The following is a 12,612-nucleotide window of genomic DNA, read 5'->3' as shown; positions in this document are numbered from 1 at the left end:
AAAACTTGGGAGTTATCCAAGTTAACACTATTCAGGTAGTGTTAACCTCCCACACATGAACGGTGAAGTCTTGTCAATTTGATAGCTAAAATATCTCCTGAATAACTTACACAACTATATCTTCTCTCATTTTTTTTCTTCATTGATCACTCTTCTTTCTTGACCCTTTTTACTTGATCAATTTACTTAGCTTTCACATTTGCAAAAACTTCCAGAGACCATACTAAAATATACATTCATGCCCATTCTTAAATTTACTCATTTGTTCTCTCCTATCTTCAGAACTTAATTCAAAGTCATTAGCATTGCATTCAAAGCTCTTACAGTCTGGCACATGCTAACTTGTCTTGCTCCTCCCCTACCTAACTTTTGCATTCAAAAGACCATATTGTTATTCCTCAAGTGTGCTTTTGTTGCCATCAATATTTGTTTATGGTACCTGGTACTCCCTTTTCCATTTTGTCAGTCTGTCTAACTCTTCAAATCTTCCCCTATTGCCCATTTCTCTGGGAAGCCATACTTGAGGTTTTTGGCTGTGATTAAGGTTAAAAGCCTATTCATGCTTTTAGATCTAGGGTGCATCTCTCTGAGGACAGATGATCTCACTTATGCCTGTGAGTCTAGTATACAGTATATGACATGGGCAATACTCATTGGTGAAATCCACAAATGAATAAACACTCGAAAGATGAAAATAAATGATGGGAAAACTACCTGCGTGCTTTATAAATTTGGGTTGTTAAATATTTCTGAGTTTTAAAACACTCAACTTACATTCATACCTTTTAGATTCTATATATTTAAATTTCTTTTAATGTTTATTTATTTTTGAGAGAAAGCAGGGAGGGGCATAGAGAGAGGGGAGACACATCCAAAGCAGGCTCCAGGCTCTGAGCTGTCAGCACAGAGCCCAATGCGGGGCTTGAACCCACAAACTGTGAGATCATGACCTGAGCTGAAGTCGGACGCTTAACCAACTAAGCCTCCCAGGCACCCCTAGATTCTATATATTTTAGATAGTTAAGTGAATTTGACTACTAAAACTTAACATCTGTGCTCATCGTGTACAGAGGAAAAGGAGTTGCATCACATAAATTTTGTCTACCTTTTATGAAAGATAATCCAAAAAGGTAATTTGAGAAAATCATAATTTATTCATTCAGTACTTTACTTTCTGGCTTTTCCATTAACTGGGATGAAAAAAATTACCGAGTAGGTATTATGGTTGAAGTTTTAAGGACATAATGACAGCTATGCTGTTAATGTCTCCATTTAGTTGAAATCCTTAGGTTTTGGACTGTTATTTGGAAAAAAACGGAGTTTGTGGTTAGGAAACTGAAGGATAAGTATTCTCTTCCAACTGACTATCCACTTTGAGTTTCACTGCAGGTGCTTGAGTTGGCTGGCGACCTAAGCCTTCATGACAATGATTCGAATATATGGAGAGTTCAATAATCTATTTGGTTTCTTTGGACATTTGAAATCAGAAGATTTCAAAGACTGGCAAGACTCAGTCACTGAGGTTTGTTGTGAAAAGGAATAAGAGGTGACGGAACTATCACATGATGACAATGAGGTAAATACTGGTTAAAGTTTTCCCTTTGCTCAGTATATTACTCTCTAAACACAGAAGCCTATAATGCTACTGCTCTGAATTTTAAAGTATATTTTAAGTGTTTTCTCTGAAACTACCAAAACAGGAAGTGAATTTTCCTTTCTAATAATAGTGGAACAAGAAAATATACCCACAAGCAAGGCAAAGCAGAAAACTAAGGCAATTATAAGGGTAAATTAGGCACAAAGGTTGTTTCTGCCTCAATAATCCAGGTAATTGAAACTGAAACACGTTCAGGCATGTAACTGGCACAGTTTCCCTCTTTGCTTTGGTAGTAGAGACACATGACATTTTCACAAGTCTGGAACCAGTTTTAAGCTACAGCATTTTTCTCTGTGGTACATTTTCAAATATGGAATGAATCACTAGAGATTCAAATGATACATTCAAGGAATAAGTTAATTTGACAGCAATAAATCAATGAGAAAACAAAGCTTTCACATGATTCTGTGTAGACAGAATTGACATATAGAACCCTTGCTATATAGGCATACCTGTAATACATAAACATAAATACTTATATATATATATACTCTTCTCCAGTTTTGACCTCTCTTCCTCAATGGGCACCTCAAATTTAATGTCTAAAATTGGATTCCTTTTTATGTCTCTCCCCTGCTTTCCAAATACTTACTTGTCCTCTGATTTACATTAGCTCAATTTAGGATATCCCCTAAATTGGATTCCATCCAGGAATCCAAGTCATAAATAAGGGGAACCTTCCAAGCTTTCATTCTTTTTCTTCACACTGTGATTGAGTCCTCCCCCTTCCACTATCCATTAACTGAGAGGTTCCACTGATTCTGCTTCTCAAGGGATTCCTGAATCTGTGCGCAAATGCCCTTCCCCTATTCTCCATCCCTTCCTTTATTGCTCTATGTTATGTCTTTGTCTTTTCTTGCCAAGATGAGTAAAATGGACTCCTAATTATTATCACTGTGTCTGTCCTTCTCCCCTGCACTTAGTCATCTATAATTATACTACAATACAATCTCACAACGTCTTGCTCCTATTACCCATAGATAAAGCCTGGGGTCCTAGTATTGCAGAGATATGTCTCCATCACCTGTCTGCATTCTCCATATACACCTGTCTGTCATACAATTTTTATTCCACTGCAAAAGACTACAGATCTTCCCTTTCCCCCTACTCAGCATTGCTATTTTATGCTTTCATAACTTTGCCTAATTCTTCTTCCTAGAGTTGTGTTTACCTCTGGTTGGCCAGCTAATTTTAATGAATGAAATTGTTCATTCATTCAACAAATATTTATTAAGCACCAACAGTGTACCAGCTACTGGATTAAATGCTGAGTATCAGATTGTGCTCCTTCCCCATTCTGCCTTTCTAATCTAGTTTAATTTTCATCAAGACCTTTCATTGGCCTCATCTCCTCCAAGACACCTGAGAGGCTGATTTATCACCCAGGCCTGTAGGTCTTCTATACCTACAGATATCCCAATGAATGTCCCAATCACTACACTGAAAACATGTTTGCTTATCACTGTGGTCATTGCAGGGCAAGCTCCTGTGTCTTATTCTTCTTTTCATTTACTGATTTATGTCTGGTCCATGACTATTGCTTAATAAATATGTTTTAAACTGAGTTGAATGTTACTGAAATCGAAGACTGCCAATGTAAATGAAACTTAATGCAATCACATATTTCCTTCCTTTCAGGTCCCTCCCACCATCATTATTTTTTATCCTCGTGCTATTCTTTCTCACATCAATTTTTCTCTTTTCTATATACATCTCACTATTCTTTATTTAAATATTTGGAAAACTGTGCCTAGGCTTTGTCATCTAGCAGTGGCATTAGCATTGGCCATTTTTTTTTTTTTTTTTTTTTTGGTCAGAGGAGCTTATTTGTGTTTTGCCAGCAATGGGAATTCTAGGTTTCAGGTGGCTGAGAGAGAAAATGAGTTCATAAAGGAGAGGAAGAACAAGAAAATGTTCTATAGAGGGGAATACTACTGGACCCAATGCTCAGGATGCAATGAAATCAGATGTGGGAGGAGTTGCTATCACCCAGTATTGGAATCATGAGCTATCAGTGTCTGTTAAGGCTCTGACTTTTGATACCCACTCAACACAAACAAGCACACATACAAGTGCACACCCGCACAAAGGCACACACATGTACTCACAATACATATGCATACTTTTCCACTTTATTATTCTTGAATTGCCCGTTTCTCACTTTTTTATAAAGTAGAAAGATCTTACTCATTCTTCAGGTCCCAGGTCAAGCTCACATTTATTCCACTCTACTCTGATGGGAATGACCAAAAACTGGGGTAAATGACTACATTTTAAATGTCTAGCTCCTCGCGGATCAAAGATTATGGTAAATACAATGTAAATTTGTTACTAGCTAAATTGAATTAAAGTCTCAGATAAAATATATCTAATATATAACTTTAGTATTATTAGATTCAGCAGAAATAGAATTACTTTGTCAAAATGCTAAAAATGATTTCTAAGTGTTTACTGCCAACTGCTCTACTGTGTTACCATGAACCAGAAATAGCATGTAAACTGGAAACAGTCCACAAACCATGCTCTGAGAAACACTGCTATAATGAAATCAGTATTAACTTACATAGCGGCCAAACGTATGCACACTCACTAAATAAACTAAAGAACACACTTCTACACTGCTACGAGGAAGACACCAGAGTTTGTTGTTGTTGTTGCTGTTTTCCTATTTTGGACCTATTTTCTATTTTCCTCTTTAAAGTTTTGAATTATTTACTATTAGCATTAGCCAAGTGATTCAGAGTCAGTTTCCCAGTATAGGTGTTTATTCCTCAACTAGCATTTATTGAGCACAGCTTATACCAGACGCTGTTTTACATACAAGGATCCAAATTTATATAAGCTATGGTCCCTGCATCAGAGAAACCCAAATTAAAGGTCTACAAAACAACTGGAATGTAATCTTCAAAAAATATCAGGGTCAAGGGAAGTCTGTGGAACTTTTCCACACTTACAGAGACTATTAAAACATGATTACTGAAGGAGGTGTATCATTTGGAAACAAATTCTTACATTCTAAATGATAGCAGTTGGAATTTATCTGGACACCTTATAAAACTTGAGTGGAATCTGAGGATTAGATGGTAGTAATATCAAGGTTAATTTTTTGATGTGTCAGTCAGCTCAGGCTACTACAACAAAATATCATACACTGGGTGGGTTAAGCAACAGGAATTTATTCCTCACAGAGGAAAGATTTGGGGATAACTGAGTTCATAACACCTGAGGTTGATGACTTTATTGTCCTTATGTGGAAAATGTCTTTGTTTGTGAGGAGACAATAGCTGGCAATGTACTTTCAAATGGTTTTCTGTGTTGTACTTTTAAATTTTATATAAGCTTATGATTGTTTTCAAAAAAAAGTTTTAACGATATTGTTTCTTGTCTCAAGATTCTTCATTCTATTTGGAAAGAGAGATATGTGAGCAACTGCAATTAAATACCACTAAGTGCAGTGAACTGTGTCATAGCATAACAAAGTGTTGAAATAGAAGAGGGAGGGGTGAGTGTGCCCAGAAGGAAAGCAGGACAGATCTCAAAAAGGGAGTAAATCTTAAATAGGTCAGATTGGAAAACAAACCAGGATCAATTGGATCCATGTTTACTTAGTAATTATGTGACAGGATTTGCAAGTTTAATTTTTATTTTTGCCATGAATTTGACTTCCTTTCGGTCTATCATCTTTATTCATCATTTCCTTTTTTAAAAATGTTTATTTGTTTTGAGGCAGAGAGAGAGGGAGTGGGAGAGAAGGAGAGAGAGAACACCAAGCAGGCTCTGCACTGTTAGTGCACAGCTTGCCACGGGGCTTGATCTCATGACTGTGAGATCATGACCTCAGCCAAAATCAAGAGGCAGATGCTAAACCGACTGGGCCAGGCAGGTGCCTCAATTCATCATTTCCTTTTAAGGTTCATGAGACAAAAGATTTGCAGAAATCTTGAGAAAGAGAGAGTGGCGTAAGGTAAGTTGGGGGTCAGATAAAAGTGTCTAAAAATGATGTTTCTTAGCCATCACCTTTTAGCATATCATGAAACATTTTAACCTTCTTAGCTTACTTGGTTCACCCTTGCTCTCCCCCTTCTGGCTTCTGGAATCCAGAGATAGATTGAAAAGGCTTATCTGGTAGGTTTCCATACTTAACACTGTGACTATACCCCTCCTTAAAATATTATATGAAATTTCTAATGGACAAGGGGGAAGAAGACTAGAGTGTTCTCTATCTATTTCTTATAGAAGTCTATGACTCATTTAGTTTTTTTTATGGTAGATTTTCTTTTTGAAAATATTTATTTTGAGAGAAAGAGAGAGAGCAGGGGAAGGGTAGAGAGAGAATCCCAAGCAGGGTCCGCACCATCAGCAGAGCCCAATGCGGGCCTGATCTCACGAACTATGAGATCATGACCTGAACTGAGATCAAGAGTCAGATGCTTAACCGAATGAACCACACAGGTGCCCCTATGATTCATTTATTGATCAGTCAAAAATTTCACTTTATCCATTCAAAGTCAGAAAATTGCCTACCTAAGGCATATCTTAACTCCTTAAATGGTTTCATTTTCAATATAAAAAATTTAATCTAACACTCAAAAACTTTGAGATTTTACACAAAATTCCAGTATCCAACTCTCTATACCTCCAGAAATTATGGCCACTAGAACATACAATGAAATAGAAAATTTGACTGGAATGAGTAGAAATAGCTCTTGTATGCTGAGCATATGATCACTTGTTCCCCAGTTCACACCACTTCCTATTGAGTGATAACTGGTTTGTTACATTCACTTTTATTGTATGTGTGAGTCCTGAGGTACTTGCATATCCAATCCTGGCCTAATATATAACAATTCCTGGGAGCACTTTGAGAATAAAGAGGGCAGAAGTATGAATTTGGAATACTACTTTCAAGCTCCAAATTTAAAAAGGTCAGCAATGAGCTCAAAAAAAAATTTTTTTTAAGAAGACTGACCAGGATTCTTTCCTCCTTCCCAACCTGCCCCGTAAAAAAGCATGTGAAATCAAAGTCGGGGCTAGTAGTTGGAGTAGGAGAAAAACTATTATGCACTCAGCATTATAATCAGTTTCAAAAGAGACTTTTACACCCACTAATTTTTAATTTTTCTGTAATGGAAATTGTTCTTGGTAAATCTGTTCAAATATTTGAAATTTACAATTCCACTGAATTCAGACTAATGTGGAATCAGAGGATTCCTTCAAGCATAATTCCAACTACGAATAGCCCTACTTGTGCTGGTTGAGACTATGGTAAAGATCCATTTTAATGGCATGACTAGCAACTTGCATTATACAAAGTACTAAAAAGATACTTCCTTTCTTCTAACAGAATTCACATAAAGAATTCTTTCACTTATTACTTCAATTTTGCAAATAATCATCCATATTAGTAATCCATAGAGTCAACTCTATGACTGCATTATTATTACAATAATAATGTTTTACCTATGTATAATGCTTTAAAGCTAGCAAACTCTTTTTAGGCCTGTATGAGGTAATGTGTAAATTCACCATAGAAATATTTTTTTCATACGTTCATAAATATTTTTCTGCAATATTTGACCTGTATTTGTGCTTTTGAGCATGAACATCACAAAAAATCATTAAAATTTGATTTAAGGTAATTTTCATTATATATCAAAAACCATGCGTTTTTATATTATTTGATCTCATTCATCAAAAGCACTGATATTTATTAATGCCAGAGATAATAAAAAGGCAGATAGGGGCACCTTATAAAATTTTGGTTAAGATTAAACATTTTTGCCTAATTCCTCCCCTTTCTCATACTTCAATCCAATTTAACTGAAAGACCATTGGTTCAGCATCTACAGGTTCAAAGATCAATAGCACACAGTCATTATGGGTTAGCAGGCGAGTAGGAAAAAAAGACACAACCAAGGGTACCTGGGTGGCTCAGTCGGTTAAGCTTCTGACTTCGGCTCAGGTCATGATCTTGCGGTTTGTGTGTTTGAGCCCTGTGCCAGGCTCTGTGCTGACAGCTCAGAGCTTGGAGCCTGCTTCTGATCATGTGTCTCCCTCTCTCTCTGCCTCTCCCCCGCTCATGTTCTGTCTCTCTCTGTCTTTCAATAATAAATAAACGTTAAAAAATTTTTAAAAAAAGACACAACCAAGATGAACTTTTATATCTGACATAATGTGATGAGATGTATTTTTCACTAAAGTGTTATGGAGATGTAAGACAACAGGAGAGAGTGAGGATGTGGGGGAGAGTCTCTTGAATGCACACAGAAGGAGATGTGGGGTGAACCTTGAAAAAAATCAGTACAACTTTGGTTTTACACACCTACAAGATAGATGCATGAATATTGCTATTATTAGTCTTTCTCTATCCTGACCTTTTATGTGCACTTACCAAATAATGTTTTGTATCCTTCTTTACTGTAACACTTTTTCTTCATTCCTTAATTTCCTGATTCAAAGTACAAATGGGAATAATTCTTTTGTATGCCTGTCAAAAGCATTATTAAGAAAGGCTATCTCTATTTTAAAGTTCTACTTCAAAAAAAGATTAAATAATATACCTAGGAATAAACCTAACCAAAGAGGTAAAAGACCTGTACTCCAAAAGCTATAAAACACTGATGAAAGAAACTGAAGACAACACAAAGAAACAAAAAGACATTCCTTGCTCTTGGATAGGAAGAACAAATATTGCTAAAATATGTACACTACCCAAAGGAATCTACACATTTAATGCAATCCTTATCAAAATACCAAAAACATTTTTCACAGAACTGGAAGGAACAATCCTAAAATTTGTATGGAACCACAAAAGACCCTAAATAGCCAAAGCAACCTTGAAAAAGAAAACCAAAGCTGGAGACATCACAATTGAGGCTTCAAGTTATATTACAAAGCTGTAGTGATCAAAACAGTATGGTACTGGCACAAAAAAAGACACAGAGACCAATATACCAGAATAGAAAACCCAGAAATGAACCCACAACTATATGGTCAATTATTCTTTGACACAGCAGGAAAGAATATGTAATGGAAAAAAGACAATCTCTTCAACAAATGATGTTGGTAAAATTGGACATCAACATGCAAAAGAATGAAACTTGGGCGCCTGAGTGCTCAGTTGGTTAAGTATCTGACTCTCAATTTTGGTTCAGGTCATGATTTCATGGTCATGATATTGAGCCCCATGTGGGGCTCTGCACTGGGCATGAGCCTATTAAGATTCTTTCCCTCCTTCTCCCCCCTTGCTCTTCTCCCCTCCTCACCTGTGTGCACTATTTCTCAAAAAACAATAAAAAATCAAAAATAAAGAATGAAACTGGACCACTTTTTTATACCATACACAAAAATAAATTCAAAATGGATGAAAGACATAAATGTGAGGCAGGAAACTACTGAAATCCTAGAGGAGAACACAGGCAGAAACCTCTGTAACATCACTTGTAGCAACTTTTTACTAGACATGTCTCTGGAGGCAAGGGAAACAAAAACAAAAATGAACTACTGGGACTTCATCCAGATGAAAAGCTTCTGCATAGCTAAGGAAACAGTAAAAAATACTAAATGGAAACCTACAGAATGGAAGAAGATATTTGCAAATGACATATCTGATAAAGGGTTAGTATCCAGAATATATAAAAACTTACCAAACTCAACACCCCAAAACAAATAATCCAGTGAAGAAATGGGCAAAAGACATGAACAGACACTTTTCCAAAGAAGACATCCAGATGGCTAACAGAGACATGAAAAGATGCTCAGCATCACTCATCAGGGAAATACAAATCAAAACCACAACGAGATATCACCTCATACCCATCAGAATGGCTAAATCAACAACACAAGAAACAACAGGTGTGGTGAGGATGTGGAGAAAGGGGAACTCTCAAGATATAGAAGCAGCCCAAGTGCCCATTAACTAATGAATGGATAAAGAACATGATGTGTATATATACACAATGGAATATTATTCAGCCATAAAAAAGAATGAACTCTTGCCATTACCAATGACATGAATGGAGTTAGAGAGTAGAATGCTAAGTAAAATAAGTCAGTCAGAGAGGACACATACCACATTTTCCATATATGTGGAATTTAAGAAACAAAACACATGAGCAAAGGGGGAAAAAGAGAGAGAGAGACAAACCAAGAAACAGAATGTTAACTATAGAGAGTAAACTGGCGGTTATCAGAGGGGAGGTAGGTGGGTAGGTGGGTGAAACAGGTGATGGGGATTAAGGAGTGCACTTGTTGTGATAAACACCGGGTATTAAAATTAAAACTTAAAAAAACACAAAAGGTTAGAGGATATATTACATAAATCATGGCAAATGGGAAAAAGTTGTCTAACATGCAGCCATTGAAAAGGATGAAATGGATAACATATAGTGACTTAGAAAGATGTTCACCATGAAAAAGCAAAAAACAGAATCACGTATATGGTATGAAAATAAGGTAGAGAATCTGAATACACTCCATTTTAGAAAGGATCCATCTCTGCTGTTTTTATGCTAAATTTTTACTCATGCTCCATATTTTGCTTCTGAGTAAGCTAAGTAAGCTCTGTTCCCACTTCAAGGGGTAAGCAAGAAAGTTAATCCTTCTCTGAGTTTTGTCTTAGGCCCCAAACACCTTTTAACACCTAAGAAAAGCCAGATCCCAAACACATTCCAGGACATTAGCTTCAAACAAACCTCGGCTGATGTTGGTATTAATACCACTCCTTCTGCGATTTATGGAGTAACACCTATTGTTCACCAGACACTTGCCTTTGATTGGACCTTACCCTGGATTCCTAGAGGAACACGTACCCTAGACCCTTTTCTAGCATAAACCCCTTGCCCCAAGAAATGATGAGACTCATTCTGCTTTCCTGAGTATCCTGGATATTCCATCTGCTATTCTCTACCTGTCACTTACACTATTGAATAAACTCTGTTTCCACTTTCTCTGCCTCATGTTTGATTTCTATCCTGTGTGAAGCCAAGGACCCTATTGGCTGGTTCTGTGGGACCCTTCTCTGGGTCTTTGGACCCAGTCTGTCTGCATAAAAAGCATTATGTGGGGCACCTGGCTTAGTCAGTTAAGCGTCCGACTTTGGCTCAGGTCATGATCTTGTGGTTTGTGAGTTCAAGTCCCGCATGTGGTCTCTGCACTTGATTTTCTCTCTCTCCCAATCTCTCTCTCTGCCCCTCCTCCATTTACATTCTCTCTCTCTCTCTCTCTCAAAATAAGTAAATAAACTTGAAAAAAAGCATTATGTGCACATATTGATATTGATGTCTTTATGTGTGTGTGTGTATGTGTGTATACATATATACACACACACCCACATATATATTTTATATATATATATATATATATATATATATATATATATATATATATAATGTTAATCTATATAAAGAAAGGATTTGGTGGATATAATGTTCCAGCAAAACTTTTAGTACTAGCTAATACTGAAGGAAATAAATAATTTTCTGTTTAGTATAATTCTGTATTTTTTTATTTTAAATAATTCAAATAAAAATATTTCCATTGAAAGAAGAAAAGTACACACCATCTGTTTTCCCCATTCTATAAACTAGAAAAATTGCTATTACTTTTAATCTCAGTAATTTAATTCAATAATTACCATGAATGAATAATTTGATTCAAGATAAACTATAGAAACTGTTAAAAATTATAAATTATATGAAAATAGAAATTCAAATTATTCAACAATCAAATTCCAGTGAAGAATGATAATTTTAAAAATTATTTTTATATTAAGGCAGGATTTTAATTTTATTAGGATTAAACCCAAAATAGTTTTTCATCAGTAAGGTTCACAATTTTCTGTCAATATGCGAAAACACTGGCAATAATTTCTTAAAGATAAAAAACAACAACTGTAGCAAATTCATGAAGCTGCTTTATCACTTTTCAATGCTTTAGTGGCTGGAAATAAATCTTTTTCTTTGAAAGTATAGTTGACAACATATAAAAATTAAATACAGTCATAAAACCTCAATGATTTATGAGAAAATGATACAATGCTCCATCACAAAGGCTGAATATGGAATATAACAGCTGGAAAAATGAAGAATTTCTTTAGCTTCCGCCACTACAATATATCTCGGTTGGTCTCACCCAGAGCTACACAAGATATTCTTTCCCATCAGTGAGGCTTGCTGCTTGTTCCCCCTCAACCAAACCACCAAAAATAACATGCTCTTCCCATATGGGATTAGAGTCATCACACATTTATTTTACATTCCTTGTTCTACTGCATCCTCATTTCAGTTCAACAAGTGGGCAAGAAAGATATTACATGCAATTTGCAGATGAGGAAACTTAGTATTCTAGAGGCACCATGCTTTGCCAGCCACAAATCGCATGAGTAGTGATCAAACTATTGTGTACAAACACACAGCCAACACAAGAGATCATGAACAAAGGTATAGATCCGTGCAACCTGCTGTACCGTCTTCAGGAGAACTTTCTGACTCCTGGCCCACTGGTGGTTATGTTATTGTTGTTTTGATTTTAGTCTTATGTCTTTAATTTGCACTGTTCTGTCTCTTTTAAGCATTGAGCAATTTGTCTTGAATTTAGCAAAAAGGTACTGGAATGTGGGAGTGGGGGTTGACCTACATCTGAACGATTTGCATATGATTCACCACAATTAAACAATTGGGTTTGAAATAGCTACAATTAAGCTATTATCAGAGAAGTATTTACTAGACTAGAAATTCTAAATTTATCTTCACATAGGTCCTAGCCAAGAAAGGGACCACCTTTTCTGGCGCTCATATTAAGTAAAGCTAATAATGAAGTAAATTCTTCCAAATTAATATTTGTATTACTAAATCACTGATAGCTAATTATACTTGTGGTTACTTGGTTGTTTCTTCAAAAATTATAGGCTTAAAATAACAAGAAAAATATGAAATTAGGGTAGACAAAAGAATCTC

This window comes from Lynx rufus, unplaced genomic scaffold, assembly GCF_022079265.1.
Source record: "Lynx rufus isolate CCGP_SWC_20201006 ecotype Redwood Valley unplaced genomic scaffold, mLynRuf1.p SCAF_5, whole genome shotgun sequence".
In the NCBI taxonomy this organism is placed as follows: Eukaryota; Metazoa; Chordata; class Mammalia; order Carnivora; family Felidae; genus Lynx; species Lynx rufus.
Note: the sequence above shows the minus strand (reverse complement) of the source record.